This window comes from Vitis vinifera, chromosome 18, assembly GCF_030704535.1.
Source record: "Vitis vinifera cultivar Pinot Noir 40024 chromosome 18, ASM3070453v1".
NCBI classification, from domain to species: domain Eukaryota; kingdom Viridiplantae; phylum Streptophyta; class Magnoliopsida; order Vitales; family Vitaceae; genus Vitis; species Vitis vinifera.
In genome coordinates, this window is record NC_081822.1 from 13,962,585 (window position 1) to 13,972,552 (window position 9,968).

The 9,968-nt window shown below is 32.0% G+C and overlaps 1 long non-coding RNA gene across 1 annotated transcript; it reads left to right on the top strand.

Moving 5' to 3' along the window:
• The first annotated feature begins 68 nt into the window (after positions 1-68).
• LOC132253189 (uncharacterized) lies at positions 69-1,832 on the top strand. The gene is made up of 2 exons (XR_009464958.1): positions 69-1,274; positions 1,441-1,832. It is a non-coding gene; the product is annotated as an uncharacterized LOC132253189 (long non-coding RNA).
• Positions 1,833-9,968: the final 8,136 nt, after the last annotated feature.

Consider the following 9,968-nt stretch of genomic DNA (forward strand, 5'->3'; position numbering starts at 1 on the left):
GAAAGAGAGGTGCAATACACACTTGACTAAGATTCCTGAATGTGTTTCATAGATATAGGGGTCCTACACTCCCTTCTCTATAAACAAGTCATCTAAACATCCTTCCTTTTCCTTGGCTTTTTCTTCTCATGAGATTCTAACAACTGGCTAGGCCGCCATGCATGCTCTCCATCCATCATTTTCAAAGACATTTCTAAGCTTGTTTGTCTCTTTATTTAAGTTAAGAAAGGACAGCTCCATCAGCGGACCTTAACAGCTTGTTTGTTTCTTTAGGTGATAGTTTCCATGAATCTCCCACAACCTGCAACTTACAAGAAGTGGAGATGAAAGAGAGGTGCAGTACTCACTTGACTAAGCTTCCTGAATGTGTTTCATAGATATAGGGGTCCTACACTCCATTTTCTACAAACAAATCATCTAAACATCCTTCCTCTTCCTTGGCCTTTTCCTCTCATGAGATTCTTACAACTGGCTAGGCCACCATGCATGCTCTCCATCCATCATTTTCAAAGACATTTCTAAGCTTGTTTGTCTCTTAATTTAAGTCAAGAAAGGACAACTCCTTCAGCGGACCTTAACAGGTTGTTTGTTTCTTTAGGTGATAGTTTCCGTGAATCTCCCACAACCTGCAACTCACAAGAAGTGGAGATGAAAGAGAGGTGCAATACTCACTTGACTAAGATTCCTGAATGTGTTTCATAGATATAGGGGTCCTACACTCCCTTCTCTATAAACAAGTCATCTAAACATCCTTCCTTTTCCTTGGCTTTTTCTTCTCATGAGATTCTAACAACTGGCTAGGCCGCCATGCATGCTCTCCATCCATCATTTTCAAAGACATTTCTAAGCTTGTTTGTCTCTTTATTTAAGTTAAGAAAGGACAGCTCCATCAGCGGACCTTAACAGCTTGTTTGTTTCTTTAGGTGATAGTTTCCATGAATCTCCCACAACCTGCAACTTACAAGAAGTGGAGATGAAAGAGAGGTGCAGTACTCACTTGACTAAGCTTCCTGAATGTGTTTCATAGATATAGGGGTCCTAGACTCCATTTTCTACAAACAAATCATCTAAACATCCTTCCTCTTCCTTGGCCTTTTCCTCTCATGAGATTCTTACAACAAAGTGCTATATATCATCGTCCTCTATAGTTGCAATTGGCATGGTGAAAATGGCTTTCCTTAAGAGCTCTCAAGTCATGTTGATGGCCCTTTTCGTAGGAATCATCCTTCTCATGTCCTCTGAGGTCGCTACTGCAATAACACAACTCAAATTTGGTTAGTATATTTAGAGGACTTCCCACACATGTATTTTATATATGTTTCTCATAAACATGCCAGTGATGACATCTCCATATATTTAGTCTTATTATCCTCTTTATACATATAAGAGAGAAAATGGTGACTAATATTTAAGACAAATGTCTACCTTGATATGTTGCAGGACGAAGGGTTCTAGGCGTACCAAATGACGACTACCATGATCATTCAGTTAGCTATGGCCCAGGAAGGGCAGGATACCTATACCCTCCTCCATAACCATAGTTATGTAGAAAGTCAAATAAAATTTGCTACCTGAATAAGAGATTAGCTAAGATGCTATCTGATGATGTCTACAGATAATTAAGGGTGATTGTGAGTTATGCTTATGCTTGATGCTTGAATCATGGGGTCAGAATATATTTAGTATTGTGAAGCAATATGTAAGACGGAATTATCAACAAAATAATACATCTGGATGGTGTTAGCATTGGGATGTATAAGATTGATGTGTATCTTAAAAGAGATGTATTTCAATTCTGGCTTTATACATTAATCTCCTTGTGTTGGATGTCATGTAATTCAGAGTACTGAGTTTATGTATGGGTATTATGCAATATAGAAATGCTAGAGAATAGATCTAGGTTCAAGCCTGAAAAAAGGAGAAAGGAAAAAAATATTCTGAACCTGTTTTTGCAACCAAAAAATTATCCGAATACCAGCATCTGCTGTCACTTCTTTGAGTAGTGAAAAGGAGAGGGTGATCGAATTGGCCTTAGTGCATGCATGCATACATGTAGATCAAAGGGGATATGAAGACAGATTAATAACCTTCTCATTAGTCATTACTGATGACTTACAAAATTATTGGCACCATTAATCTTGTATTAATAATGCTCCGTGGCCTCTGTGCATATGGCTGCACGTGCAGTTGTTTGCAGAATCAATGATGATAGAATTACGTTACATTCCTTTTGTCATTGGAATATTCCTTAGTTGATCCTTTATCACTTGAGTTTCCATAGCACTGCAAGCATAGAATTGCTTGTTCTACATAGAATAGACCCAAAGAAAGTGTTGTGCACACAAAAGCTGCATAAATGGGTGACTGATCAGTAAATGGAATCCAATATTTCAACGAGTGGCCAGTTCTTGTGAAAGAAGTCGTTAGAGATAAATGACGCGCGCCGTAGCAGCCTTTCTTTCATTAATTTGTCTATCTCTTCTATGTACAATTTAATTACTTGTGCCATCATTTTCATAACCACTTTTCTCCTAACAATATATATATTACTTCACACCAAAAAACATCAAATTATATTTATGTTATATAATTATATTCAAATAGTTAATTATAATTAATTTAATTTATACAAAATGTGATCGGATTAAAATCATATATAATTTTAATTTTTAGGTTAGTCAATCTCTTTTGTGTTAACACGGTTCAACTACTCAATATCAATTACCTAGTTTTTGTCATCCTCAATATCAATATCAATATCAATATATTTTTTGTTAAAATATCATTGAACATTTTTATATATAATATTGTGGATCCCGCATTTTGGCTCATGCGCTTTCACTCGATGGTGAGTTCGATTTTTATTAGAAAAATGGTTTTTATTTATTAAGAAAATGACTTGGAGTCGCCACTTATTTTTGTTTTATTTTTTTAAAAAAAAAAGGTAAACAAAATAAGAAAGAAAACCCTAAGTGTGACTCTTTGTTCGGAAAAGGTAGTTTGTTAAAAACCAAATCGGGGCTCGGGAGTTAGGTTACTTATTGGGAAGGTACGGTAAAGACCGTAGCACCCCTCTAAATCCCTAAAAACAGGTCTCTACTAATAAGATGAAACAAGTATGACAATTGATTGATTGAACATGGATATTGAATAGTGATCAAATGTGTGAAAACAAGACACGCATGATAACAAATAAATCGATAGACACAATCGAGTGCGAGGCGTACCTTAGTCACAAACTGAGTGCTACCATAAGAGGCAAGGTTAGTGCACAAATACAGAATAATCGCATGCATGTCATAGAGTGCTGCAAGCCAATCAAACATAGCAATTAATCAATCAATGAGAAAATTCCATATGTTGGGCCCCCACCAAAGCCCGATTTATTTTAGCATGAATTGGTCTCACAAATTCCATTGTTTTAGAATTATGAGAAAAAAAAAATATTCTTGCTTATTAAAATCAAGAGAGATGGACGATTATTTGAAAACTATAGTGGAATTAAAACTGTTCGAGAGAAAATTGGAATTTTGAAATTTATTTGAAAAATTGGAGTCTTGAAGATTACTTGAAAATCGGAGTTTTGAAAATTAAATTTAAGAATTGAAATTTTGGATATTAAATTTAAAAGAAATTGGAATTTTGAAAATTAAATTTAGGAAATGGAATTTTGGAAATTAAATTGAAGGATTTGAATTTTGGAAATTAAATTTGAAGGAAATCGGAATTCCAGAAATTAAATTTGAAAGAAATTGAAGTTTTAAAAATTAAATTTAGGAAATGGAATTTTGGAAATTAAATTTTAGGAGTGGAATTTTGGAAATTAGACTTAAGAATTTGAATTTTGGAAATTAAATTTGAAAGAAATTGGAAATTTTAAAATTATTTGAGAATTAGAACTATGAAAATTGGAATATAGGAAATTATTTGAAGATGGAATTTTTTAAAAATAAATAAGTAAAATGATAATAATGATAATAATAATAATAATAATAATAATAATAATAATAATAATAACGTTATTAAATAAATAAATGTGAAAATTTGAATTTTGGAAACTGAAAATTAAATTTGGAAGAGTTAATTAAAGATGGAATTAAAAAATATGTATATAAAAATAAAATAAAATAAATAAATAAATAAATAAATAAATAAATAAAATTTGAAAATAATTAAAGTTTGGGAAGTCAAAGTTTTGAAAATTAATTTTTTTAAAAAAAATGGGAGTTTTGAAAAAAAAAATTAAATTAAAATTAGAGCTTTGAAAAATTAAATTAAAACTGAAGTTTTAGAAAATTGTATTGAGATTAAAATTTTGAAAATGAAAATTTTCATCTAGAAAACTAAGAAAATAATAAATAAATAATTAAAAAAACAAAAAAATATCCTTAGCATAATAACGTGTACAGGAACTAGCACTCCAAACCCATTTTACACATTGCCATGATGTCATGCTTACATCACAAGCATGAACCCTCACATTAAGATAATCACTTAGGGCTCATGTAGCCTTTTCAACTTGTTGGGCAAGTACCCTTGCAGCCTTAAAGCACTCAGCATCCCTACCAAAGTCAGGATATTTAAACGTGGTCTCTGGTTGCCTATTATTGCTCTAATCCCATGCACAAGAACTATGAACTGTTAGCCTTCATGCATTTGCAGCAGATTCATTCACAAACGATCTCTTATAACTAGTTAAGACCATTTCAAAAGGCATAATATCCCATCTCAAATAGCTCTCATCTCTGTAATGATTGTAAACCCATTGAGCTTACATAACATCATGCATTGTAACCCTGTTATCTTTCTCTTGTTCAATCAGAAAACCCCCATTTCTAATATTCAGGTATTGGAAATTTGAATCCGACTCATTCTCAAAAGGCTCGGTTGGATAAGTGTGGAGGGTGGGGACTGGTGAGGCGTTTGCAAGGGTGAGGTGGTGAAACGAGCTGCTGCAATGGGGTGATGGATGGAGGAAATGGGTGTGGACTGGTGGGAAGAGTACTAGCATCTTCAAATGAGAAAAAAAAGAAGCAACTAATATCTTCAAATAAAGCAAGATGAAACAGAGCTTCACTGAGTTTATACCATACTAAAAGAAGAATGAATGAAACAATAAAAATGAGCATATGAACAAGCCAAAAATCAACAAAACTCCTGTGTAGCTTCTATTATCCATGACCAAACAAGCAAACAAAACTCCTAATAGCAAGAAAGAAGATGGGATAACGGTGGTAATGAAGATGAACAAGAAATACACAGATAACTTACCTGAGAGCTCCTCTGAAACAGAGACAGCCTGCTGTGGACCCCGCATTTTTAATGATGCGTTCCCACTCGATCGGCGAGACTCGCTTTTCGTTTATTTAGGTGAAAAATATGATTTTTAGAAAAGACTTGGAGTCGCCACTTACTTTTATTTATTTTTAAAGGGGAAAACAAGTAAGAATAAAACCCCTAAATGGACTCCTGATTTTTTTTTGGAAAAGCTGTCTGCGAAAAACCTGAGTCTGGGTTCGGGGATCAGGTTACTTATTGGGAAGGTACGGTAAAGACCGTAGCACCCCTCTAAGCCCCTAAAAAAATGGGTCTCTACTAAATAAGGTGAACCAGACATGACAATTAATTAGAAGATCAACGGATACCAAAACGATCATAGTTCAAAAATACGTCATGATGACGAAATGATAAACGAAGTGAGAGTGAGAGTGTACCTTATTAGCAGCTAATAAAGCGCTGTCATGAAAACAAGGTTAGTGTACAATGACAAGTGTAAAAACAATCTCATACAGAACTAAATCAAAATCAAACAGAATGGAGAGCACAACTTACTTGAATTATTTTTGAAGAAAATGTTATGAATGTCGGGCCCCCACCAAAGCCCAATTTATTTTTGCTATGAATTAATTCTCATAAATTCCATTATTTTGGAATTATGAAAACTTATTCATTTCTAAATAAAAAAATTTGAAAAAAAGGAATTTTGAAAATTAAATTCGAAATTTCGGAAGTTTGGAATTTTATTTTATAAAAAAATGAGTTTGAAAATTTTGGAAATCTCTTTGAGAATGGTATTTCAAAATAAATAAATAAATAAATGATTCAAAATAAAATTAAATAAAAAAACGAATAAATAAATAAATTTTGAATTTTGGAAAATGGAAATTTTGAGAATGGAATTTTGAAAAATTAAATTAAAAAAATTGAAAATTTGGAAGGATTATTTTTTAAAAAAATGAAATTTCGGAAAATTAAATTTTACAAATTGGAAATTTGGAAACTTGGGACTTCGAGAATGGAATTTCGGAAAATTAAACTTAAAAAAATGAAATTTTGGAAAATTATTTCGAAAATAGAAATTTTTGGAAAATTGGAATTTTTGAAAATCGAAACGTGAAGATCGAAGTTTTGAAAATTATATTTTTGATGTATGAGAATAAAAATAAAAAAAATAATAAATAAAAAGATGGTACGTAGTCGGTGGGACTTGCATCCCGAAAGTGGCCATGCAAAACGTGGTCCTGGGATGGAATACCTTATAACATAATAATGATAATAATAATAAACAATTCCAACCTCACATACTTTAATACTATTTACACATGAAATATTGAAAACTAACAACTGAATATCAGAACATGATAAAATTAATTAAGGGAAACTAATTTTGAAATAAACTTACATTATTAAAATGAAATATAGGCTTCAAAAACAACTAAACATTAATTAAAGCCAATCTAAACTTAAATTCTTAACACACATGATCAATTATTTTAACAAACTAAAATTTTACCTTAACCACAAATTAAATTAAAAAAAAAACTATCTGAGACTAAATTTCTAACCTACAAAATTAAACTCATGATCAAATGGATAAGTTGATGACACAAACAAATAAATATGAATGCAATAACATATGAATGAAACGAAATACGAACTCAAGGAATTAAATAATTTTTATTTTATTTTATTTTATTTTATTTTATTTTTTTAATAAACTTACGTTAGTAAAATAAATTTGAGCTTAACAAATATTTTTATCACTAATCAAGGCAAGTTTGAGATATAATACTTAACACATAAAAATCAATCATTTCGACATACTATAATTTTAACTAAACCTAAAGCCAATTCAAACCACCTTCAATAGATCTTTTTTTATTTTTTTATTTTTTTATTTTAAACTAAATTTTTAACCCATAGTTTCAATCTCATAAATGAATAAATAAATAAATAAGTTACAAAGCATTAAATTAATAGCAAACAAATAAATAAACAATTAATAATTAAATGAATCAAAACTAAATTAAATAAAAATCAAACCATATATATTTTTTTTAAAGTAAAACTACATAAAAAAATTATATTTTCCGAATTTAATATAATAAACCAAAAACTAACCCTAACCACAATTCTCATATTATCATATTAAAATGAAACAAGTATATGCCGGCACTAGTAATAAAATTCAATCCACTTACCTATTATAATAATAATTCCACTAAAGAAAAATATCCAAACTTGCATTATTACATAAACCTAAATAACAATTCTAGTTTTTTTTTTTTTTAAACTCATGCTACTATATTCAAAATCAACACGTGCCAGAACTTGTAAAAGTCAAACCACTTACCTTTATAATAACATTTCCACTTAAAAAAATTATTCAAACTTGACATGTAAAAAAAAGGGTAAAAATAGTAATAAGAAAAATAATAATAAAATCCACCACATGAAACCACAACTGGGCCACGCAACAGTCACTTATTTATTCAAAAATAAAACTTGAAGTGCCTACCACTTATGGGAAATACCATGCTACCATGCCACCATTGACTTTTCATCATAGTTTATTTAAACTTTCTTATGTCCTTAGTGAGTGGCCTCTTCTGGAAGACGGAGAACGAAACTCCATTTCTCCACTAAAGCAACAGCCCGCAGCCCATGTACACCTGGCAGCACACAAATCACCATGTAGAGCCTCATTCCACTTCCTAAAAGGCAGCAATAGACTCGCGACATGCTTAAAAACATCATGACTGGGTGTCACATGGCATTTGCATGGAGCTTCGTTTACATGGGTATGAATATGGATGGGAAGAAACAGGCACGAAATGGGCATGAGCGTGGGATGAGCAAGATGCAGCCATGCATGGAAACATCCAAACCCACTTTCCACCGCCAGGAATATCAAATTTGAAGGTCAAATAACGTGCACTCATTATGCTGAAACTCTACGTGCCGTCCTGGTATTTTAAAATCCCACGGGTTGTCCTGACTTGACTCACCAGGCCTTACATTCTTCCACAACACGAATTCAGCGGGATTTCACTTCCTTGAATCAACATCAACCCGTTCACCAGCCTTATTATTTTCCAACGGGTATGAGTCATGAGAAGTTGGAGCTAGGTATAGGGGGGGTATCATATAAGCATGGACCGTTCATTGGACTCCTTGGCAATATGTCACGAAGCGCCTCTTTTACCAAGACTTGAAAAGAAAGCTTTCAACCATCAAGCTGGGGAGGGTTCCTCCTGGATCGAAAATTCTCCGAATAACAAAATAAAAATAAAGAAACGAAGCAGAGTTGTTCCCAGAAAATTACACGAAGAACAGCCCCCAAATTGACCCGACCATAAACCCCCACAAACCCTAGCCCTAACAAAAGAGACCCAATTGAAGCTAAACAAATCTACAATACGTATAAAACAATGTCGGAAACCCTAGAAAATGGTTCAGAAGAATCCAATTCAAAACAGAGTCACACTAACACCGAGCCAGTCCTCAAGAATGACAGTGAGATCAACAACAACTAAATGTAAAAAAGAATCCATAAATCAACCAAGTTCAGTATGTAACCCATCTTACCTACGGCCGCTCCTTTTCTTTGTTATGCTTTCTCCTAGCCCTCGTTTTTCTGCTGTTTTTTTTTCTGTCTTTCTACCTCTGCAACTCTTTTCTTCCAAGCATGGACAACTGACCCTCTTAACTCCCCATTTTCTTTTTCTAGCCGATCCTTTCTTCCTCTTCAAGACTTCCCTTCTTTGCATTTTCCCGTGCCAAACTCTTCGAAAACTCCCTCTCGCCGTTTTCCCAAGCTTCTCTTCATTCCATGCAGCCTGCTAATCCTTCCAACTTTCCTTCTCTTTTTCCTCTCCATACTTCACCTTTCAGACTTCCCTACAGCTTCCCTCTTCGGGAAAATACCCCCCACTTTTCTTTCTCTCCAAGAAAATCCTTTTTTCTACTCTCCCTTTCTTTGTTTTTAAAAAATAACAACTTTCTTAATCCCCATGCTTCTTGCTGGCTTTTGACTTTTAATTTTTTTCCACAAAATATCTTCTTTTTTTTTTTTTCTTCTTCTTCTTATTTATGTAGTCCACCGACTCTCCTTTTCTATTGTTTATTTATTTTTTTATATAATAAAAACAAAGTAAATAAGGCAATAAAAAAAAACATAATACAATAAAAATGAAAATAAAATGACATAGTAAAAGCATAATATAACTAAATAATAATGGAACTAAGAATAACACAGGTGATGATAAAAAAAAATAATAATGATTATAATAATAATAATAATAATAATATTGATAATAATAAAGACAACTAATAATACTGGTACTAATGATAATATAAGATCCCTAGTCACTTACAATTTTCTGAAAATAAATAAGTGGATCAATGAACAAATAAAGCAGGAAAAATAAATAAATACCACACGCACATAACAATAATCTAAATATTAAACTAAAACACAAATGAAAAAATAAATAAATAAATAAATAAATGAATAAATAAAAAGATAAAATGAAAATAAAAATAGAACATTAAGCTGATACAATTAAACATCGAAAACTCATCTCAGGCAACCCAAATAAAATAATAAAGAAATATCAAGTTGAATACTCACCTAGTCTAAAAAATTCATCAATCAAGAAACTAATCTTAAATAATTAAACTTACAA